We start from the raw sequence: 25,115 nt of genomic DNA, 5'->3' as shown, positions 1-25,115 counted from the left end.
CCGCGGGCTTGTCTCTCCACCTCCGCTGCCCGCTCTTGTCTTCAGGCCTCCTCTCCTCCAGGTGCTGCCCACGCCTCCTCTCCCAGTCGGGCCCTGTCAAGGTCCACAGGCCCTGCCGGGCTAGCTAGGACCCAGCAGGCTGCCAGGCTGGGCCTGCAGCAACGGAGTTGTGGGAGGAATCTGGACAGTCTCCACCAGGCTGTCTCCTCTTCGGTTGCCACTTGGCTTCTATGGAAAAGACGGGGCCGAATCAGAATAGCAGTGCCCCGTGGAGTCGGGTGACTGGATGGGACCGGAGGGGATGTTCTCTTTCTTGATCAGGGTGCAGGTTGCCAGTTAGGGTTATAAACGTTCATTGAACTTTATGATTGTGTACTTTTCTGTTTATACATTGTACTTCAAGAAAATGTTGCTGTGGTTGTGCGTGCGTGTGTGTGCACGCATGCGCGCGCCGGTGGTTTTTTTGTTTTGTTTTGTTTAATTTTGTTTTTTTTTTTTGCGGTTCGCGGGCCTCTCACTGTGGTGGCCTGTTCCGTTGCGGAGCACAGACTCCGGACGCGCAGGCTCAGCAGCCATGGCTCACAGGCCCAGCCGCTCCGCAGCATGTGGGATTCTCACGGACCGGGGCACGAACCCGTGTTCCCTGCAGCGGCAGGCGGACCCTCAACCACTGCGCCACCAGGGAAGCCCGCGCGCTGGTGTTTTAAGGCGATGATGAGCATGCCCAGTGGCCCCGTGGCGCCAGGCCCCAAAATACCACCCCGCTGTTTCTCTCCAGGCAATGGCCTGCAATTTTCCTCTTGCCCTGAAGCCACCGCCGTGCAATTTGCAACTCACTAATTTCCTGGCTAAGCCTTAATGCTGTCTGGTCACTGCTCCACCCTCCCTGAAAGCAGCGCTCTGATGTCAGTACTGCCCAGCAGTTTGGGGCTTAGGGGCTGCATCTGATTGGCCACCTGTGACCTGGACAATCCTATTTAGAAATGCAGCTTTAAGGAATCATACAAAGGGGTAGATGCTCTGGTAACACAAAATAACTGTATTGCAGCTTCCTCAAAACCCGCGGTATGGAGGCAGCTGAGGTGGATTTGGAGTTGTTCTGAGCAAGCAAAATATTACATTTCGCTTAGGTTTGAGGGGGTGCCATTTGGCAGGACCGAGTGATTGACGCTCTTACTCTCCAATTTTCTGCTCGCTGAAGCATTAAAGCAGCAAGCCTGAAGTCAGGAGAAAGCCAACAGCCTGGCACAGAGCACTTAATTCCAATCTGCAAATAAAAAGCTTTTATTAGACCTTTCCTCCTCATTTTGCATCAGATCTCAAATTGTCTCTCCCAGGGGCTTGCCAAAGAGCAACTGTAGCAGATTGTGAAGTCCTTTTGCAGGTGACAGTTAAAACGTTTAGGTTCTTCTTTTCCATAATGAAGGGTTAGGAAAACTATATAGAAGTGGTGAGTAAACGCCTGACTCCTTATTTATGCTTCCTGATTCTTAAGGCAGGGTGGGTTAGTGGAAGAATTCACTTGGGTTAGATGGCAGAAGCGCTTAGTTCTGGTACAGATTAGGGAGGTGACCTCAGATAATTTATTTAGACTCTTTGAGCCTCAGTTTTCTAATCTATAAAATGAGAGGGATGGACTAGATAATGGCCTTTTGTCATCCAATGTTCTACTAATCCATGATATATTTACATAGCTAAATATATATTCAGCCACCTTAACTAAATGTGTTACAGGTTTAAGAAAAAAAATCCTGTCCACTTAGAAATGAGTATTCATTCATTAAGCAAATATTAATTTACCAGATTCTCTGCTGGCACACGGTAAAGACACAAAGATGAGTACAAGTAAGTTCTTATTCTCAAGAGTCTGTGAATATCCAAACAGTGCATGTGCACATCTCCTTTGAAAGATAATAACAGTAATGAACATGTAAACTCCCTCCTGCCCAGGTGACAGTCCTGACCCAGGTTTATGCCCAGATTCCTCCATCATATTCTGTTTAAAAGTCACCTCTGTAAAGTTTTCAAAGTCTAAATGTCTTACTAGAATCTTTGAATGAGTTAAGAAAATTTGCTCAGTGCAAAGCACATGCACATTTGATTCACTATTGATCTTAAATTGCTCAAGGTCTCTAACCACTTTAAGGTTTTTCTGTGTGTGCATTTGTGTACGTGCGTATATAAATAAATATATACATATATTTATACACACACACGTGTGTATCTACTCACATTGGGTATATGCATTCTTTTGTACTGGGTTCTCTTTGGAAAAGGTAGGTCACCCAATGGCCCTGGGCCTCCCTACCTAAGAGTTAAAACCCTCCCTATTGGGCTTCTCTGATGGCACAGTGGTTGAGAGTCCGCCTGCCGATGCAGGGGACATGGGTTCATCCCCCGGTCCGGGAAGATCCCACATGCTGTGGAGAGGCTGGGCCCGTGAGCCATGGCCGCTGAGCCTGTGCGTCTGGAGCCTGTGCTCCGCAACGGGAGAGGCCCGCGTACTGCAAAAAAAAAAAAAAAAAAAAACCCTCCCTACCTAAGAGCTACAAGTGTATTTTCACTGTTATGTGCTTGTACACCCATATATTCAGCAGTGTCCACATACCCCGTGGATCTCTTGCCCCTCAGTCCATGGAGCTGACACCTATGGCAAGGGTGCCCTACCTAGATCAGTCCCCACTAATTCCTGGTCCAGGAAGCTGCCCACTGGCAAGGCCCCCTGCTGGGACTAGCTCCATAATTTGTGGGACCCAGGGCAAAATGCAAATGCAGGGGACCCTTGTTAAAAAATTATTAAAAATTTCAAAATGGTGACAGCAGAGCATTAAACCAAGTGACGGACCCTTCCAAGATTGCACATCCATGAAGCCAGCCCTGCCCTCCGCTCTGCCTGTCTGTGCTGCTGAGAAAGGGCATGCATCAGGGCAAAAGACTGCCCTAATGTGCGTTCTAGACGGCTCTACCAAGGGCACTGGCTAAATGTCGCTGCCATGAGCTCACATTCCCACCCGTTCTACCTCTACAGGCTGACAAGGATGGAAAAATAGGAGATGATGGCAGAGAGGGTGCACTAAAGATGGCTTTTGCTCATAGCATCAGCCAATGTCTACAAGGACTGTCAGAGATCATGTCACCCAGCCTCTCACTTTTTTGTTTTTAATAATTAGAGGCTGCAGGGTGGGTTGGGGTGGGGGGACATGGGCAATAATATTTTGGGCATCTGCCCTTTCTCTCTGTCCTCCTGGGCCTGGATTCTTAGTTCCTCATCAGGCACTGCTTGGCTTGGACCACATTTAGCTAGGGAGACGGAGCCACCCATGGATTGATCATTCACCTTGAATAAGTGTTTGTATTTCTTCTGGACCTCCTCAGGGCTCAACTTGGAGAGGATGACAGCCCCTTGCTTTCCAGATGAGGAAACTGAGGCCCAGAGAGGCATCCTGATTCTACCAAGTCTACTGAACTAGTTAAAGCCAAAGCTGAGGCTAAACCTCAGGCTTGAATGTGAGCCAAGGCACTTCAGAACTGCACCTACATGACTAAGTCTTCTGGGAGTGCAGCCCATTTATAATGAAGGACACATTTTCAGACTGCTCTTAAATTCTGAGACTAGCTTCCATTTTTCCTCTTCAAGTTGAAGGTAAGGAAGGAGGACCCAGGATGTGAAGCTCTAGTCTTCTAAGCATGTCTTCATCACGCCCAGACTCCTCTTCGTGGGCCCTTGTCACCATGGCAGCAGCATCTTCCCTCCCCAACATTCAGAACCCTTAGGCCCTCCAAGCTCCCTTCTCCACCTTCGTCCAGTTTGAGGGGTTGAGACTTCTGGTGTGAACAGGTTTCAGTCAGAGAATGGGGCGATTTCCCAGCTGGGGGAGACCTTGGAGATTCTAGAGGGCAGTCCTGAGAATGCGATGACAAGAGGGAAAAAGGCAGGTAAGGACAACCTCTTCTTTGGACCCAGGAGACATACTCTGAGGATCTCAGAACACCAGATGGAGAAGGGATGGCAGAGGCGGGGCCCAGCCACTTCACTCTGATGTCCAGCCCAGAACTGGCAGGTGACTTGTTGGGGTCACAAGACTAAAATCAGTGGCTCCTGACTTCCATCCCATCTCTTTCCACTTTGCTTTCTGTTGATGGTCTATCCACTCTTTTATTTTAAATGTTTTATCTTGGGGCTTTTTACCCCTACGATGTATCTTTATTAAGCAGATGGGCCCAGATGTCCCTGCCCCCAAGAGTGAGCTGCTGCCTGAGCTGCCAGGGCCCTGATGACCACTAAAACTTTCTAGGACCTGGACTCCTTCCTGGAGCAGGGTCCTCATCCTCTGCTCTAGCTGAGCCAGGACAGTTCCCCTTTCTCACCTCCCCTATTCTTAACCCACCCCTTGCTCTCCTCTCATGGACTCAACCCTCCCAGATTCATCATCCCTGTTTTTTTGGCAGGTTTGAGGTTGGTTCCATCAGTGGTTAATGATTTCCCGTGTCATAACTTCCCCGTACCCGACACCCTCGTGCCTCCAGCATGATTTCTCCTCCAGCTGCAGTTTTGTGTGAAGGCTGCCCGCCTCTGGAATGCACTCTCTTGGGGTACCAGAAGTGTCAGCGTGCAGAGCAAGCCAAGCAGGGTGGGAGTCTGCGCCTGGAGCTGGCCTCAGCCGGGACAATGGGACTTTTATTTCTGGCCTGGCTCGGCTGGCAGTCTCTCTCCCGCTCTCTTTCTCGGTTGGGCTTTGGTTTAAAGTTACTCTTTCAGGATTAGGTTGGTGTTTTCTTTCCCATGCCACCGGGGAAGTTTCTGTTTCCGAAGTGGACCATACACAGACAGGTCAGTTAGTCACCGGTCTTCACAGGGCCACAAGCATCGGTGTTCAAAGGCTTCTGTAAATCACCCTGGCAAACAGGGGCCAACCAAACTCGCTTCTTGCCATGTGGAAAGGTGTATCACAGTGCAGCTAATCTTTAAATAGTTGTTTTCTATTGGGTATATGTTATTATAACCAAGCACTTCTATCTCCACCTCCCGTCCCCAAATTTTCACAGAAAATCCTGGAAGAACTGCTGGGGGGTGAGGGATGTCTGTTCAAACAGCCTGGGCTCTTACTCCTCATTTTTATGCCTTCAGTCACCACCAAGTCTGGCCATCAAGGACACCCAGCTCTCCTTCTCTCTGAAACTCAGTGACAAAACAAATGAAACAATACAAAAGGTTTTCTTATTCCCCTTAACCCAGCTGAGATGGGCCAACTTTTTTTTTTTTTTTTTTTTTAAAGAAATACTAAAAACCTCGGGGGTTGGGAGGCAGGAACACAGAATCTCTGCAAAATCAGGGAAGCTCTTTAGGAAGCCCCAAGGCCCTTATCCTAAGATTTTTACACTCTTGTCCCTGTGGGGCTGGCGTAACCCTCCTCCAGCCATCCCCGTGGCTATGTGGCTGGCCCCCTATTATTCTCTGCTTGGGGAAGCTGTGCCCCCATGAACACATCCCAACACAGATTATGGGCCCTCAGCCTCCACACAGGGGGTCTTACAGAGACTTGCCCCCTTGCAAGCCTGTAGCCTGTTGTTGATTTAACCACACAATAACCACACACATAGCTACACCCATACCAGAAGGGTAAGCACATTAGGAGCAAGGGGTGGTCTCTCTCAGCATACCATTTTCTTATCCGGGACTTTATCTTTTTTTCTTTCTTCTTCTTCTTAGTACAAAAGTAATACCTACTTGTAAGAAAGGGCACAAAGTAAATAAAACAAAACAAAATACATCTCTCTCATCTCTCTTCCCAATTCCTACTCCCTGGGAGGAACCAAAACTAACAGTTTGGTGTGCTTCCTCTCAGATCACAGACACTTTCCATGATCCAAATAAATACTCCTGGGCCAAGTTTTTGTTGTTGATGCTGTTTTCAGCTCTTGTTTTAAGACCAACTTCACTGAGATAAATTCACATACAATAAAATGCTCCCATTTTAAGTGTACATTTTGATGAGTTTTGATAAATGTATACACCATTATAACCATCACCACTGTCATGATACAGAACATTTCCATCACCCAAAAAGTTCCTTTGTGCTCCTTTGCTGGCAATTTCCCACCTCAGCCCCAGGAAACCACTGATCTGCCCTCTGTCATTACGGATTAGTTCTGCTTTTTCTAGAATTTCGTATAAATTGAATCATGCAGCATGTACTCTTTTGTATCTTTTTTTTCCCCTCAGTATAACATTTCTGAGATCCGTTCATGTTGCTGTATACAGTAGTTTGTTCTTTTCTATTGCTGAGTAGGATTCCATCATATGGATGTACCACAATTTGCTTATCCACTCACCTAGCGCTGGATATTTGAGTTGTTTCCAGTTTGGGGCTGTTAAAAATAGCTCCAAAAGCTGTTATGTTATTTTGAAACATGAAGAGAGAGAGAGAGAGAGGGAGAGAGAGTGCAAACCCAAATGTAGTTCAGGCCTATATATTTCAGAACTTAGCAACTGACATACTTGCAAGGCAAATATCTCTATGTGAGCAGAAAGCACAGGTAGGCCATTTTAGTCATGATCACAATGATGATCGTTGTTAACATGAAATGGTTACGTGACACTTCACATTTGTGGACTCTGTTTTAGAAGTGCTCTCTGGCTGTGACTTGACACTGTTTGATAATTCTATAAATGTCGGGCTCTTGATATGTTCTTCCTCAATTTCTGAAAGATTTAGGAACATTTATACATCAAGGCTAAAGTATCACTGTTTCACAATACTTCAGTATAACTGAATGCCTTTTCTAAGAGAACCGACTTTCCCAACACTTTATGCTATGGTCTGAAGTTATACTATGGTTCCCCGCACCTTGCTTTTGTCTGTCACAGGCAACTCAGGCTTTTCATCGTTAGGTTTTGTAAAGACACTTGCAAACACATCTCTTTTCTTGATTTCGTGCGTGTAACTCTTTAAATAACTTAGAAGTAAGAGCCCTAAGGACTCCCTTATTGAGAGGAGCACTCACTTAATAGCAGCTCTCGTGGGCCCCTGCTGCATTCCTCCTGCAGCAGTGTATTGGAGAGGGCTTTCCTCCCCCCAAAACCCCATTGCTTTAAACCAAAACTAATATTAAAAAAGTCCATCAGCAAAGTCTGTTTTCTAATGGTTGCTTTAATCACAGTAAGGGAGATTTATTTCTTATTACTCTCAATACTGGCCTTGACCAGCTAGAAATAAGAGGAAATATTCACTCCATAAGGAGAAAACACGGATGATTATAATGTATCAAAACTCTTTGTCAGGGACTTCTCTGGTGGCGCAGTGGTTAAGAATCTGCCTGCCAATGCAGGGGACACGGGTTCAAGCCCTGGTCTGGGAAGATCCCACATGCCGCGGAGCACCTAAGCCCGTGTGCCACAACTACTGAGCCTGCGTTCTGAAGTCCGCGAGCCACAACTGCTGAAGCCCGTGAGCCACAACTACTGAAGCCCGTGCGCCTAGAGCCCGTGTTCTGCAACAAGAGAAGCCACTGCAACGAGAAGCCCGTGCACTGCAACGAAGAGTAGCCCCCACTCACCGCAACTAGAGAAAGCCCGCTCACAGCAACAAAGACCCAATACAGCCAAAAATAAATAAATAAATTTAAAAAAAAACACTCTTTTTCTCCCCTCCCTCCTTGTTATAAATAAAAAGAGAAAAATAAAGCAAAAAGCTGTGCAAAGACCAGGACACGGCAATTCTTAAGACAGTGACAAGGGACACAGAGACTAGGGAACTGGCTGCCTCAGTGGTTTTTCTGTGAGTTGCCTGATCAAAGCCACGTCGCTCATGGCATTTAATAGAGGTACCCAGACAACGTTCTGTTCCTCCTGCAGCCAAAGAATCTCTACCCTCTGACCCTTTTCACTGTTTGTGTAGACCTGGCCTCCTTGGATGACTCTTGTGCCACCCAGGCTGGCCCCCAGGACATGAAGGAGCTGAGTGACTTCCTGAGAATGGGTCCCCAACCTCACCTCCTCCTCCACATTCTGCAAGGAGGGGCAAGGCTGGCTCAACTGGTACTTAGAAGACATGAGGGATTCTATTAAGAGTTTTGCCTGTGAAACATTGACCTGTGTGCCTGCTCACACAGATCATTTAATTCCTGTTGTGGATCAAGTTTTAGGGAGTTTAATAAGAACTATTCCCACAGACCCCTCAAAGATAGGTCTGCTATACGTACATCCATTAACTAAAAAGAACCCATTAAAAAGAACCATGAAAAAAATAGAAAGTAGAGAGCATCAAAACGTGGTTTGACTTACTTTGCTGATTTCATGAGGTAATTTGGATGATGGAAGACATGCCACCCAAAAAGCAAAATCATCTAGTGAAGTGGTGGAATAAACCTATACATTCAAGCCATGATGTCCATACTTCTAGACAGGAATGCAATTTTCCCCCCTTTCAAATTATTCATTTCCTTTTTAATAGGTCACGTCTCATTTACCTTGATTTAGCATCAGACCAAGTACAGTTATGTATTTGGTGAGGGGGAGGGAGGAAAAAGAACAAGAGAGAACTTCATGTGAAATATGGTGACCCTGTCCTTAAAATGCAGTCCATGTGGGTCAGAAATTGTACTACATCTTTGATTCTTTTTATATTGCGGGAAGAGTACAGGGCTTCCTTATGTTTATATACTTGAAAGAATAATGAGAAGTATGCTTGAAAATAATGTTTGATGAATAACGCTTTTGCATGTGTCACTGTGAGGAAGTATCATAATGCACATTTCACCACAAGGCCAAGGAGAATATTTTAAAAGAAAACTCCAGTGTAACGTGAAAAATAGACCGATCCTTACATCTGTCTCCAGGATGAATAAATCACTAAACAAATATTTTAATGGCCTTAAAATACAATCAAAAAGAGCAATTCCCTAAGGTGGTTAGCTTGAGTCCTCATTAGAAGGTTTATTTTCTTTGAGTGTATAGATTGTTATATATCTAAAATTGCAATTATGATAAATTTATAGGAAAAACATCACATGACCACATCATGTTAAATGGGCATGCTACATGATAAGGAAGAGAAATAAAGCATTGAGGTGAAGAACAGGCTATAATAACCAACCTTGACAAAAGAAATACCATAGTCTGAGGTTCTAATTCTGACAGAAACTTTAGGTGACTTAAAAAAAATCCACCTAGAACCCTGACTTCTTTCCATGATACTACCCTTTGTGCCACAGTTCCTGTTGTACTTACAAACCTATAAAGTAAGAATACCATGCAATAAGTTCCTGTTGAATAAATGAATATTGAACCTAATGTAGTTCTCAATATTCTACTAACTTTTTATAGCATTCTTTTTTTCTTACCACTGGCCTGGTGGTTCAAATCATTTAATGAAAAGTTAGAAAATTATCATGACCTTCAGAACTGATGAACCTTCCTAGACTTTGGTTTCTCTTTGAATAAAAAATTAAAATTCTTTCCCACAGAATGACTAATAGTAGAGTGCTTTGAACACTGTAAGTGAGGTCTTTAAAGAATTCTTATTTTTTTATTTTATTTTTTTTTTGCGGTACACGGGCCTCTCACTGTTGCGGCCTCTCCCGTTGTGGAGCACAGGCTCCGGACGCGCAGGCTCAGCGGCCATGGCTCACGGGCCCAGCCGCTCCGCGGCACGTGGGATCCTCCGGGACTGGGGCATGAACCCGCATCTCCTGCATCGGCAGGCGGACACTCAACCATTGCGCCAGCAGGGAAGCCCAAAGAATTCTTATTTTTTTAACCAAAAAAAAAAAAGGTGATACAAACTCGCTCTACCAGGTTGGACAATGCAGAAAGGCAGAAATTACAAAAAATGTGATAGTCTTCTTACCTAAAGTCAGTTTCCGTCTTCAGAGATAAACAGCATAAACGGTGCCAGGTGTAATCTTTCAGTGATTTTTCTATAGAGAAAAATATATAGAGGTGTTTTCTTTTTAATTTTAAGCCAAAAAAAGGGTATCATACTATACATACTGCTTTTCAGTTTGCTTTTTTCTTAGTGGGATTTCTTTAAGTTCATGTGACAGAACACAGTCCAGGCCAGCCTTCAAAGAAAAGGATCTCTTTCATTCATTAACCCATCCAACAAACAGTTACTGAGTTGGGTGTGGGAAATACATCAGGGAAGGGCTACTCAGCATGTCACTGTGAATGCTTGTCACTGACCTCTGGAACCTTTGGGAACACACATTTTAGTTCCTGGCTACAGCATCTGATGGCAAAAGTTCCTTGGGGACACAATACACTAAATTCTAAAATTTAATTAAACCAAATATATTTGCTAATAGGGCTTTATTACATACATTTTTCTATAATTTCATGGAAGGCAAAAGATATTTTTATCTTTGAGTTTAGACTAGAATATATTTTGTCTTTCTGTTGTTTCCTTTGAGGATCGTTGACATGTAATACAGTGTAGCTGTAGTTCTTTAATGTCTAGCGAGGGGGTGAGGAATCCTCCTCGTACCACCAAGTTATGCCTAAGTCAGACCACCAGCCACAAGAAAAAACATTCCTCGGCAGGAAGCAAGCCTGTTCTCACACACTGCAGAGAAACTGCTGCCTGGCTTAGATGGTATTCTGGAATGGGAATATTCAAGCATAATGTTTTAGAGAAAAAAGATAAATGCCTCCAGGATTTTCTTGTTTCGTGTGTTTTCATGACAAGAGGGGAAAAGCACACTTGCGCGTGTGTGTGCACACACATGCACACACTTAAATCCTTGATTGTGTAGAGTCTAAACTCCCGGAACCCTGGGGTCAGCATTAGTTAATCACTGCTGAGGCCCCAGTAGCTTCCTCTGAGGAGTAAAAGCAAACCCTGGCATAAGGAAGATATCTGGGAGGCTGTTTCTTAATGTCATCTCCCTCCTGCATGCCTGACCGGTTATGAGAAGAAGCTGAGCCTCAGTCCCTCCCCGGAGGCTGCCAGCCGAGCCAACCTGTCCTCCAGGTCTCTCGTGGGCACCCAGCTGCCCGGCACGGAGGACTGATCGAGGCTTGGCTCTGGCTAGCTTGCTGGCTTTGTCAGGGAGGCATTTACAGCTGCCCGCTGACCTTGCTTGGCCCACTGTAGACTGTGTGGATATTTATGCAGTCCCAAGTGGGAACACCTCTGCCTGATTCTCAACCTTGGGCAAGAAATTTTTGAGCCCTGGCAGCTGAAATGAACTGGCAGCCTGGAGGACAAAGAGGCGTTTGCTGGGGACTGAAAGTGAACCTCTCCAAGGCAAACCAAGGCCATTTCTCAGCACTGGTGGGGCTGGGCTGAGGGTGGGAGAGCAGCCTGTGGGGAGACGGAGGGGCTCCGTGCTGGGAAGAGGCAGCGCAGCCTGGGCCCCGTGTCTCCCTGCCCGTCCTTGTTGAGTTTGCCAAACTGCAGGTTGACAGTCTCTGAGCTATTTCTATAGCTATAGCTAGTCACACGGACAATTACACACATCAAGGTGACCATAGTGTGACTATTGTACTGTCCACTCACTCCCCAGCAGAGAGGAAGTGGCTTGTTCAGTGCTTGATGTAACAGGAGCTGAGCTCCTGGCCCTGGTTCCTTCTAACTGTAACTGTAAGCAAAGGGTCTTTTAATTACAGATGTTATGGAGACAACACAAATGGGCTGACACCAGCCTTATGATGAGAACAGAACTATATATGGTTAACTATATATTGTTAACTATATATGATTAAGCAAATTGTGAAAATCATAGAGAAGTTTTCTACTATCTGCTACTAATTCTCTCCTCTCTTCAGAAAAGGAACTGGTGAAAACCCACAGCCAGGGTGGTAGCCAGCTTTCAAGATGGCCTCCAATAATCCTTACCTCCTGGTCTTCTCACTCTTGTATCTTTCCCTTCCACACTGTAACAGTGTGAGTCTCTATGACCAATAGAACATGGCAGAAGTAACAGTATATCACTTTCACAATTAGGTTATAATAGGGACAGTGGCTTCCATTTTAATCTCTCTCTCTGATCATTTGTTCTGGGGAAGGCTGTCCTCATGCTGTGAGGACACTCTGTGGAGACGCCCACGTGTAAGGAGCTGAGGCCCCCAGCCAACAACCATGTGAATGAGCCACCTTGGGAGCAGCTCCTCCAGCCCCAGTCAGTGTCTTGACTGCAACTACAGGAGAAACCCCAAAGCACCAGCTAAACTGCCCTCGAGTTTCTGACCCACAGAAACTGAGATAACAACCATTTGTTGTTTTAAGCCATGAAGTTTTGAGGGCAATTTGTCACACAGAAATAGATAACCAGTATAACCAGGAATGGAAACCACCCCTGACTTATTCCTCCTCTGGATATCCTGGCTCAATTAACCTTCTTCTCAGACCTCGCTGCTCTTGCCTTAGGATGGTCTGCATTGAGGTGGGAGCACCTCTGCACCAGGAATCTCACAACCATCCCTAGCTTCAGTCCATGGACTTGCATAATGTCTACTCTAAGAAGGGATAAAATGAAAATGACTAAGAAAGATTTGAAAAAAATAACTATTTTAACTGGTAACCAAAGAAGGCTAAATTAATGCAAATATGAGACTACATTTTTTACTTATCAAAATAGTAAGGTTTAAAAAAAATACTCATACTTAATGGTGAAAAGGTGGTTCAATCTTTGTGAAATGTATTAAGAATATTCAAAAATTTACATACACTTTAATGCTGAGTTGATTACACTTCTAGGAATAGATGCTATGAAAGCAAATAGAAATGCAGATAGAAATTAATAGCTAAAGATGTTCACTGCAGCATTTACAGTAGTAAATCATTGGACACAACCTTTGTCCTATAATAGAGGATTTTTTGGTTTGTTTTTTTAGATTATGGTACATCCATTTCATCGGAAGTAATGTTGCTATTTATAGATTATGAAGGTTTTTTTTATTATGTGGGCACATATTTAAGTAGAAGTTCAGGATACAAGATTACAAATGTAATATAGTTTCAACTCTAGAAATATAAACATAGATGAAACAAAGACTGGAGGGAAATGTGCTGAAATATTAGTATCACTTATCGTTTGAATAATCCTCCCAGGCAAGGACATGGAATAAATATTTTTTCTTTATACTTTTTAGAATTTTTACATTAATAGGTATATTTTAATATGCCTAGTTTTTTTATTGAAGTGTAGCTGATTTACAATGTTATACTAGTTTCAGGTATACAACATAGTCATTCAATATTTTTATAGATTATACCCCATTTAAAGTTATTACAAAATATTGGATGTATTCCCTGTGCTGTTCATTACATCCTTAGGTCTTATTTATTTTAGATCTAGTAGTTTGTACCTTTTAATCTTCTTCCCCTATCTCGCTCCTCCCTCCACCCTTCTCCTCACTGGTAACTGCTAGTTTGTTCTCTATATCTGTGAGTCTGTTTCTGTTTCATTGGTTTGTTTTATTGATAGATATTAGTTTTATAATCAGAAAAAAGTTTTTAAATTGCAAATGTATGGAAAATATAGTTTCTTAAAGTCTCTAGTATTTGTCTTTATCCATAAACCACAATATACATTTTGGGTGATTTGTGAATGATTCACATCAAAAGCCTAAGCCAACTTAAGCTTCACCCTTCTTTTCAGGTAGGGGACTAACAGGTATTCTCTAATAAGACTGTGGATTGGGCAGCAAGTGTGTGAAGAGCCCAGAAGGATGCCTGGAGGGAGATCCTTTGCATCCATTGCAGCATCCTGACAACAAAGTGCCCAGGGTGAGGGGCTCTGAAGGGAGCCCTGTGAACTCAGGATTCTCTTTTCTTTACCTAGGGATGGAAGTGGGAAGATAGAATGCAATTACAAAAAGTTGGTCACTGACTCCAAGACTCAAATTACTGACAGCTTAAAGTAATCAACACTATGGAAGCCATAATTATCCCAATACTGTAAAGTTTTGGGTTTAAAAAAAAAAAGTTCTTCCAAGCTGTGTCTTTCTGTCTGGATCTCTCTGGTTACATAACTAGAAAAGGGCCCGCTCAGGAATGAATCACAGATGGCTCTGCTCAGTGTTTGCTTTGAAGTCAGTTCAACTTGATTTATCTGGTCCGTGGTTTGAGGCTGGGATGCAAGGATCCAACGACACACCAGTGTTCAGGCCCCAAATTAGGGGCAGAGTAACTGTTTCCTGGGCACAGTGCATGAGGAAAGGATTTGCCCTTCTGGGGTGTTGATTCTGATCCTGGCTACTTGATGGGGAGGGGTGGAGCCTGGGGGCTGGCTGAGGCCTCTTCTTGTCCTGCTCTGTGAAGGCTGTGGCTCTAAGCATGAACTGGGCTTGGCCTGGCTGATCTCTTCCAACCAGGGAAGCATCAGACCACTGTTAGCTGGGTGAGGTCAAATGAGGCCCCGGGCCTCAGCCTCCACTGTGGGTCTCGGTAGTTATAGCTTGTTGCTCTGTTCACTTTCTCTCAGGTAGTTAATTATATCATTTCTCCCTTCTGAAAGGGATAATTGACTCAGGAAGCAGGAGTGTCAAATACTTGTGGAGGGTGGTGCAGAGACAGCCAGCACCAGGAAGGCACTAGAAGTCATCTAGGTCAGGGGCACAGGCCCGATGCCTACAGGGACAGAGGTTACCTGCAGGCGGGCACTTGGGAGGTATAACACAGCAGAGAGCAGAGGGGCTGTGGACTGGAGAAGGCACACCCTTCCTAATGGCATGCAAAGTAAAAACCTTAATGATCATTTGTAGGCCAAAGAAAACACAATCGCAGGTTGGATTTGGCCCAAAGGTCAGCCATTTGACTTGACGTTCTTGGGTGGTCGCACCCTTCAGTGTACACATAACAAACAGGTCCAGGGAAACGACCCATTCAGGGACCAGCTGGGCCTAGAACCCAGCCAGGGGCCTTCTGGTCCACTGAGAAACTACCTTGATCGCAGCCTCCCTACTCCCCCATAGGGGCCATGATGACAGTTTGACAGCAAAAATCACCCCATCAACCACACACCACCCCCTTGTTCCAGGAAGTGGCCAGCCTCAAAGTATCTTCCACCCCAAACAAGAGACAATCTTCTTTTGAAATGTCCCCAAACTGCTCCCTTGCCACTTGGCAGCTGATGAAGGACTTCCACACGTACCCAGAGATCAATTAGAAAGTCTCCGGCTCCCAAACTCCCAGCTCAACAGAACATTTACCAGAGACTCTAAATATTTCCTCTTTTTACTCTATGAAGCTACTTTCAACCTTCCTAACTCCTTTCAACCCCTGCTGAAACTAAAGTGACCTGCAGAAGGGTTCCCTGGCTGCAAGTTTGTGAATTCACAGCCTGTGTCCTTTTTGTCCTGGACTTAGTTTTGCTTGGGACACTACCCTATGTGAGAGGACTGAGGCTCTCGGGGATTTTGTCTTGTGCCTGTCTGCTCCTGGCAGAGTAGATATAATCAGTCCCCTATCGCCAGCAAACTTTAACATCTTTGCAAAGCGGTTCACATTCCTAGGATGCCAGCTGGCAATTTCTGCTCCCTCTGCCCTGGAGCCGCAGAAGAGGCGCCTGGGCCCGCAGGATCCTGGGAACCGGCCCATCAGCCCCCTGGGGCCTTGCGCAGCGGCTCCTGTGTGGAGGGGTGTTCTGGAGCCCTGCCTGCCCACTCTGCCTAGGCTCCCCACCCCAGGCAGGGTCCTACCTCCTCCCAGAGTCCTCGACAGGGACCTGTGCTCCGGCGAGCCACATAACCTCTCTGCACTGCTGTTTTTTCTCAACTGTGGGAACAACATCCAGTCAAAAGCCACTTACTATTTCCTCTGTGGCTCAAGCTGAGCAAAAGCCTTAGTGATGAAGACTCCTCCCTCCTTCCTTTGTGAGACTCTGAGGAAGGCAATTACAATTACAACAGCTACAATAGCATTCATCAAGCACTTCCTATTCCCCAGGTGCGTAGCTAAGCACCTTATATTCTTCCTCTCACTTAATTCTCATGAAAATTTGATGAGGTAAGCATTGTTACCCGCTTCGTGCAGGTGATAACACCGAAGAAGTTCAGAGAGGTTTGATAAGTTGCCCAGGGTCACACAGGGGCAGAATTCAGGTTTGAACCCAGGTTTAAGCTGGACTCCTGACCACCTTCTTATACGGCATGTCTTTCTATCACTGGGAGCCTCAGCCTCTCCCCAGCTCCCATTCCCACATCACAGACCCAGTCCCCCTGTTACTGTCATCTCCTAAACCCACACCGGCCTGGTATGAGCTTGAGGGTGAGGGTGGAGAGAAAGCAGAACCAGTTTAAGTCCTTCACAGGTCCAAAGGCATACTAACTTTTACTGCTACCACTCCCATGATATCAACTATATCAAAATACTTCAGCAGCCTATTTTAAATATAAATGCAATTGAAAACCTTTTGAAAGGCATTTTATAACTGGGTTGTAATTTCAGTTTTTAATTTCACCTGGCCATTTTATAAGAAATTATCTTGAAATCAATTTAATTTTTCATTCTGAAACATTTTGTAGACCCTTGAAAAGCCGTAGGCACAGGGCTTATGTAGTGCTTAAATGCTTTTTTAAAATCATGGGATGAGGAAGAGAGCCCCTCCATACAGTTCCATATCCTCACCAATGAGTAAACCTTTGATTCAACTTCCAGAAGCATTATTTTGCCTCCTGAGGTGGGCAGCACTAAATCCTTTCTGTTAGTGCCTTCTGGGAATTTCTGACCCCAAGTCTGCTGTTTTGGTGTCCTTTTAAAATGTCCAACTTGTGGGCGCCATGGGAGGTGAATGTATGGAAACAGAAGAATGGTTTATGCTGTGCATCACAAATTCTCAGCTCCTGAAGCCAACGGGTGTCCTTCTCCCTGAGTGAGGTTCAAGGACTGGCAATGATGCACTTTAGAGACATTGGCACTAGTATCTCTGAGATGGTATATTAGTCAGCTAGGGCTGCCATAGCAAAATACCACAGACTGGGTAGATTAAACAACAGAAATGTATTTTCTCCCAGTTCTGGAGGCTAGAAGTCCAAGATCAAGGTGCCGGCAGGGTTGGTTTCCTCTGAGGGCCATGAGGGAATGATCTGTTCCAGGCCTCTCTCCTTGGCTTACAAATGGCTGCCCTCTTGCTGCCTCTTCATAAGGTTGTCCCTCTGTTCCTGCATATCCCTGGTGTCTCCCTGTTTGTCTTAATCTGCTCTTCTTATAAGGATATCATATGGGATGAGGGCTCACCCTCATGGCTTCATTTTAACTTAGTCACTTTCTTAAAGGCCCTCTTACCAAATACAGTCACATTCTGAAGTACTGGAAGTTAGGACCTCAACATGTGAATTCGGAGGTGAGGCACAATTCAGCCCATAATAGATGGGTTTTCTTTTAAAACATCCTGATGCTCAGAAGCACTCCCTCCATCTTTGCCTAGAGCTCAGGAGAGGGCTCTGCGACGCTCGAAAGAGCTGGAACAAGGTGGGGCGCTTCTGCTCTAAGGGTGCTTGTTAAGCACTGTGCTAAACAAATGCTTTATTAGTAGTAACTCAACACCCTGTGATGTAATTATTACCCCTAGTCTGCACATCAGAAAACAAAGAGGTTATGCCATTTGCCCAAGGTTAGTCAGCTAATAAGTGACATAGCTGAGACATAAATTGAAACAGTTATGCTCTTAGCCACTACAATATGCTGGTGTGTAAAATCCCTTTATACATGGGGAGAGGGGAATAGCTTTTCATTTCCAAAAGACTTGGTTTGTTTACTCATTGTGTGTGTGTGTGTGTCTGTGACTGTGCCTGTGCCTGTGTGTCTGTGCGTATATGTGTGTATGTAATGGAGGGAGGTGATAAACAACTTCTTCGAGTTTTGTTTTGTTTTGTGTAGGGTGGTTCAAAGAATCTGTCTGGAAGATCACCCATAGCTAGGCCTCAGAGTTCAAAGACGAAGGCCCAGGGAGGGAATTTGGCTGGTGGCCTAACAGTAGGGAGGGAACAGGGGCTGTGAGCTTGAGGTTAAGAGAAGAGACCCCCACCCCAATCCCAGGATAGTCTCCCAAGATTTGGAAGGGGTCTGTATAAATAGCATTCCAGGAGGGACAGAGGCCTGAACCCACCCACACACAGGAACACCGAGGTAGCAGAATCAGGATGTCCAGTGCCTGAGGAGGTGGACACTGACCTCTGTGACTCACGACTCTCCATGATGGTCCCTGAGGCCACGTCTGGCATGGAGGGAAGAAGACGCTAGGGGAGACAGCATCCTTCAAACAGACAGTGGTGACTGACAGATGAGGACAGACCCTGTTGCCCCACAGGCCCAAGGGTTCTTACATAGGTAAGATACAGAACCCCAACATCTGGCCCCAGGATTCTCAACATCTGGAAGAGTGGGTATGTGTACCTGATTTATTTTGCTTTAGAAAAATAAATTTCTCATAATTTGTGTCATGGAGCAATTCATATTGTACATTTATTCTGGTTCCTTTCCAATTTTTCCTGTCTTGTTCAAGCGATGGGATCCCAAACTGGGTATGAGTGTACAGAAAGGGGCTTCAAATTCACACCAACCAACCCAACTGTTTCCCAGTCCCCTCACGAGAAGTAGTTTATATACAAGTGTCACGTGTGTGTTTAGCTGCCTCATCTGCATGTGGTCCATTTTTCCAACCCAGGCATTAGGGTCCTCCCAAGTAGGAATCAGATCTTTCCTTGTTCTCTCAGCCCCATCTTGTAATGGTCAGCACAGAGCCCAACACTTGGAGAATGCTCATAGATGGGAAGGGAATGTGCTTAAGACTTTGTGTGTGTGTGTGTGCTTAAGATTTGAATGACAGATCTGCCCCTACAATGAGTGTTAATACCAGCCAACTGGGATTTAAGCAGGGATCTTACACTGGAACCATCATAATCAGAAACAGTCTGGCACCTCTCAGCAGATGCTGGACAGACGTGCCCTGGAAGTTGCTGGCAGCTTCCTACCTATCCTTGACTTGCCAGCCCCTCACCTGGCTCAGTGAAGAGAGAACTGCTTTAGAGTCCAAGAGACTTGGGTTTTGAATTATTTAACCTTGGATGAATTCCTTGGGCAAGTTACGTAGCCTCTCTTAACCTCGTTTCCTGGTTTTTAAAATGGGAAAAGGAGCAATTACATTAAGGAATTTCTAAGAGGATTAAATGATATAACTTATGCAAAGCTCCTAGCACAGAGAAAAGGCTCAGTCATTACTGACAGCCTTACCTTACCCACCCCTGGTCTCTCTCCATCATTCCTCAGGGGTAAGACCAGCATCCAGAACCATTCCTGAGCAGAGGCAAGTAAGTACTAGAAGGTATTACTTGAAGAAAGAAAACAGCCTGGAGACTCTGATCCAGGCTGACAGGCAGACTCATGAAACTCACACCAAAAAAAAAAAAAAAAAAAAAAAAAAAAAAAACCCAGCACAAAGACTTAGGACAAGGGATGCAGCCCATTTGAGGACTATAATTCATGTCCCCTTGGACATGCTAGTGAGAGCCCTGGACCCTGCTTACCTCCACCTGAGAGCCATCTAGTTGAAAAAGCAGGTAAACATTGAAGGCTGCCAAGGGGGCAGCATGGCAGGATGGTTAAGAGCACTGACCTGAGCTTAAACCCTCACTCTGACACTTACTACTTGTGACCTTGGATTTGTTACATAACCTATCTGAGCTTGTTTTATCACCTGTACAAGAGGTTGGATGAAGCACTTATCAAGGTGCCTAGCGCCCCGTCAGCGCTCGGAGGCATTAGGGCATCATAAGGTGGTGGTTAAAACTTGGACTTGGGAGCCCGACTCTGCCACTTACTAACTTTCTATCCATGTTCTAGTAACCAGCCTCTCAATGCCTCAGTTTCTTCATTTGCAAAATGGGGACAGTAATTTTACCCAGTATCCTTAGTTTGGGTGCCTCCAGAAGCTCTGAGACAGGGATTTGAGAGTAAGGAGTTTATTTGGAAGGTGCTCCTGGGACACCCTGGTGTGGGTAGAGAAGTGAAACAGGGAAGGGGAGGCAGCTGATAAGGGGTTACCTGTGAGCAACTGGGACTCCTTTGCATGAGGGACTCCAGGAGAGTGTGCACAATGTACCCCAGATACCCCCGGCTGAGGGTTAAGGAAGCTGGGGTATTATCACCAAGTCCCCCCTCTGTCATTCTGAGGGATGTTTCTGAGGGTCTTAACTCTCAGCACCCCAGTGTCTTGCACGTGGGGTGAGTGTGCTCCGGCAGCCAGGAAAAAATAAAAGGTTATTTCGGCAGAGAATTTCAGGTGCTTGCAGTAACAGTCTGTGGCATAGAGGAGAGTGAGAGTAGACATGGACAGACAGCCAACAGCAACTGCTACACTGCCTCGCAGGGCTGTGATCATAATTGAATAACATAAATACGTAAAATTCTTAGAACAGTGCCTGGCGTGGGGCAATCGCCCTCCCAGATGACACGCACACTAAACAGGTCCAAATAATCTTTCACTTAAAAACATTTCAAAGTACTTGTGAATGCTCTTAATAATTTCTTATTTAATGGAAGGGAAGAATTAGGGAAAAGTAATTCAGCTCAATAAATATTTATGAACAGCTCACCTGTGGCTGGGAGGCATTGTGTTCCCATAATCATCAACAGAAATAAAGAACTCGTATACCTGAGACAAGGTTCTACACCTACCACCTCTTCGTAAGCATATCCTCTTGCTTGTTATCCTTTAAAAATATTCTTTCCTTATTCCTGACGTCTCCCTTACTTCAGTTTGCAATTTGCAGGTGGGGTTGCTGGTAATCTTTGAAAATTTATGGATAGTAGATGAATCGCCAAAATCATAGAGACAGGCGAGTCTCACTTTTCAATTCTATACACTAATATAAACCAATGAAGATTTCAAAGAAAAAAAATGGTCACCAAGAGCTCTCAGCAAACCTACTCAACAGCAAAAAAGATTCACACCATCCTCCCATATTACTAACCTAGTCCTTCCACCCTTAAATATGGAAGACTCATCAAGAATCAACGGACATTTGGGGAAAATCAACACCACAAAAGAGGACCCAAAAAGAACAAACAGAATTATCTACAACAGAAGGAACATATATAATACAAGACATAAAGGAGAACCTTTATAACTGCATAGTCACATGCTTTGAGAAACTTGAGAAGTTATTGTGACCATAAAACAAGAACAGGTTGCTATGAAAAAGAAGCATACAGAGAACAGCAACAGGAGTTCTTGAGTATTAAAAAATACTTAGGTGTAGATCTGACAAAGCAGTACAGAACTTGTATGCTAAAATGCAAAGTGATCCATGAACCATGAATCTAAGGAGACTTGGGCATCACCATGCTGTGGTAGAAAGAGCTTAGTTAGACCTGGCTTTGGAACTTGGTGTGTCATTAGGTATGAGATTTTGGTAAATTAATCTCAAATATCTATCACTGAAATATTTTCATCATGGCTGTTTCAAAATCATTATCAGATAATTCTAACATCTCTGTCATATCAGTGTTAGAGTCTATTGTTTTTCTTCATTCAGTTTGAGATCTTCTTAGCTCTTGTATAAGTGATTTTCAATAGAAACCTAGACATTTTCCTATTATATTATGAGACTGAGCCTTATTTAAACCTTCTGGTCTGGTTCCCCCCAGGTTTCTTTTTGAACACCACTCCAGCGGTTGAAGTAGGTGGGGTACATCACCTTGTTACTTACAGGTAGAGGTAGAATCCAGATTGCCCAGTTGGTATCCAAGGTAGGGGGCTCCTCTTTGCTGCTCTGTTGGAGTAGTAGTTCTGGTCCCTATGCTGTCTCCACTGACACTGAGGTAGGGGTGGCCTCGTCACCACTGGCAATTTTGAAATTGCCAGGCCTGACTCTCCACCGGGCCTCCTCTGACAGCACCTCAGTGGGGAAGAGGAGGGATACCTCATCACTGTTGGGCGAGAGAAAAAAATCTAGGCCCCCCATGTGGGCTCCACTAAAATTACAGGGGTGGCAGTGGGCCTCACTACCAACTGGCGGGGATAAAAGTCCTGGCTCCCTATTTGGTCTTCGCTAACTCCATCATGGTAGCGGGGTGCAGTGCCTCATTACAGCCTTGTGAGGGTGCGGGTCTAGGCCTTTGCTGGCATGGGTAGGGTAAGGCCATAATTTTTCCTGTAGTATGTGGCTGGAATAGAGTGGTTCTTATTTAAGTTTTCTGCTTTGCTGGGCTGCACTCTTCCTAGTGCTCTGGCTAAAAAGGGCAGGCTTCTGTTGGGGCTTTTTATGTCTGCAGTCACTGGCATTTCTTGGGTCAGCTTCTGCAGCTCCAAGTGTAGGATATACGAGGCAACAAGAAAACCCAGGGAACTCATCCCCGCATCGTTCCTTGGGGCCTCGTGTCCCTGGCTGGTCCGCCTTCTTCTTTCCGTCTTTCAGAGTCTTCCTACGCTTGTTTCATATATAATGTCAGGGTTTTAGTTGTATTTAGTAGCATGAATAGGGAAAATACGCCAACCCATCTTTCCTGAGGTCAAAGTCTCTCATTCTTCATTTTAAAGTAACTAGTATTACTAAGAATTTCATTGCAAGACTTGGAAAATCCTACTGCTAAGAAATAGTCATGATTTTACAGGAACCCATAAAAGCCGATGTTTGGGGGCCAAAACAAACTTTTCTAATAGAGAGACTTTATATACGTTTTCACTCAATATTATTGCTTTGCTTGGGGGACCCCTTTTGACCTGTGATAGACATGACATGTCATAAAAAGAATATTAAAAGTGCCAGGCTGTCACTGTGCTTTAAGTGATGTGATAAGTAAAAGAGATTTAATATATTCAGGAGCAAGCACTTTGAGGTTTTAGGAGGATTCTATGCCCAGTCACTTTGAGTCAGCAGGTAGGTTATTCTAAAGTCAGGTGCTACGTATGAGTGGTTTGCTTAGTATCCCCAATCAATTACATCATTTATTTGTGTGCATGTCAGGAATATACACAGCAAGTCTCAAAATGTGGGGAAAAATGTTCCCTGGGTCACCTCCACATGGGACTGCTTACATTTGGTTCAGGTTAGAAATGAACGGGTTGACTGTAACTTACCAAGCCTCCAAGATACGGTCTAAGTTCCAGAAAGGGACAGTGATGATCTGGAGTGTCAGGTCACATTCTGGAATTCCAGAAAAAAAATATTTCAGGAAGGATCCTATTTTTAAGTTGCAGAATAAAATCATCACTTTTGGAAAGGCCCCCTTCCCTATCTTAAAAAAAAAAAATCTCTCAGAGACTGCTGGGCTGAAACTCAGACTTGGGTGACGAAGACAAAGAAATCATGCTGAAGCAGTCAATATTTTGCTGGTGTTGAAATATTTACCTGCTATTGTTTCAGTCCAAGAGCCCCGCATACTTGAGCAATAGGTGAGTCTTGGGATGGGGGAGAGGTAAGGACAATGAAAAAGGAACCCAAAGTGTTCTCGGCCAGAGCTGAAAGCAACTCTCCTTGATACCCATCAATTTTCTTTCCCAAACAGTCCTGACAGAGCCTTTTAGTATCAATTAGATGTTCCCAGAGAGTGTCTATAAGCCTTTAGACATCATTGTTCTCTTATGTCAATATGTATATTACCAGCAAATATCTCACTATTCAGAAAGAAAAAAAAAGGTAGATGCTGTTCAACTTCAGAGTAGCTGACTCTAATTTTAGTTCATAAAGCTCTATTTTCCAAATCTTATGGAATGTTACATCTTGGCAATGCATGAAACATAAGCATCTGGATTCTAAATTCCCAAAGACATTTGAACAATGACATATACAGTGGATTTAAAGATATACACGCTAGGCAGGTAGTCTTGCTAGCAAGAGCCTTTCCTTCAAGATTTAACAGTTAGCTCCCTGGCTGGGACCCAGCACACAGACCAAAGGAGAACACTTGACATTCCCAGAGGAAAAGTGCAGCTCCGCCAGCAGCTCTCCTATCCCTGCCCAATAGGTCCCTAGTAATGGCACAGGTCTGCATGTAGAGGTAACATTTGCAAAGCTTGACTTTTTTTTTTTTTTTTTTTGCTTTAACTTCTTCAGAGGGAGGCCATTGTTATTCATATCTCTGAAAAGAATATAAAAACACTGTAGTACTTAACACACTCTCTACTCTCAAGGAGTCAAATTGCCATTGCAAATGATGATATAAGCTAGGAGCATCCAGAAAGACTTAGAGGAAGGGAACAGTCCATCAGCAGACACAATAGCAGGTGCTGTTTTCATAGTGAAGTGCTAGGAACTGTAGAAAGAGACAAAAATGAACCAAATGGTAGTCTGTGCACAGTGCACCAGACTCTCCAAGCCACTACACCCATGGTGACTGAATAGTCCCTCCATAGCCTAAAGCATGCACACAGCTTACCAAGGGACACAGGGTGGATTGTTGGGAAAGCACATCTCTAGAGCCAGGAAGAATCACAACGGAATCCCAATTCCATTGCTTACTAGCTAGGTGCCCTAGTACTGATTGCTTAACCTTTCAGAATCTCGATTTTCTTACCTATGAGTATTCATTAATTCATTTAGTACATATTCAATGCTTATTATGTGGCAAATATTGCACTAGGTCCTAAGCAATACAGCAATGAATAAAACCTCTTGTTTGTTCTGATTTAAATGAAATATATATGTAAAGCATAGAGTACAGAAACTAGCAGAGACATGGGAGATGCTCAATAACTATTATAAATTCCTTCCTCCTTTTTATCCTTTGAGGGGTGAAGAAGTTTAATCCAAAACAACCACTTGTTCATTAAAAGATAAATTACATTATGTCTACCTCCAACACAAAGAACAATTCATGGACTCCAATTAGGGAAATTTGGCATCTTAAGTGTTAGGACCTTGTACTAGGGCTTGAGAGGAAGGGGTGGAGGAAATTCTAAAAGCTTCCTATCAACCATTTGCCCTGACCATTCCCCCCAGTTCTGAATCGACTCTTAACTAACTGTTGTGATATAGGGGATAGAGTTCAGAAAGTGGAAGATGTGCTAGGTCACTAGCCTGAGCCATTAACTAGCCATGTGACAGAAGGTAAGTCATCTAAGCCAATAATAACAGCAGCCATCACCTACTGAAGTTCTTAAAAGTGCTCACTAGACTAAAAATTCCTTGAAATAAAGACTTACTTATTCTGGGCTTCCCTGGTGGCGCAGTG

At 44.4% G+C, this 25,115-nt stretch overlaps 1 long non-coding RNA gene across 2 annotated transcripts; it reads right to left on the bottom strand.

The window, feature by feature from the left end:
- Positions 1-23,089, bottom strand: LOC307051498. 2 transcript variants are annotated; one of them, XR_013810826.1, is made up of 4 exons: positions 23,023-23,089; positions 9,849-9,918; positions 5,662-5,724; positions 1-228 (listed from the first exon to the last, which is right to left on the bottom strand). It is a non-coding gene; the product is annotated as an uncharacterized lncRNA (long non-coding RNA). The 2 variants fall into 2 exon arrangements; XR_013810827.1 differs by lacking the exon at positions 1-228 and having other exon boundaries at positions 4,756-5,724.
- Positions 23,090-25,115: the final 2,026 nt, after the last annotated feature.

Source organism: Hyperoodon ampullatus (genome assembly GCF_949752795.1).
Source record: "Hyperoodon ampullatus genome assembly, chromosome: 4".
NCBI classification, from domain to species: domain Eukaryota; kingdom Metazoa; phylum Chordata; class Mammalia; order Artiodactyla; family Ziphiidae; genus Hyperoodon; species Hyperoodon ampullatus.
The sequence above is the reverse complement of the archived record's forward strand: the minus strand, read 5'-3'. Positions and strand labels throughout refer to the sequence as shown.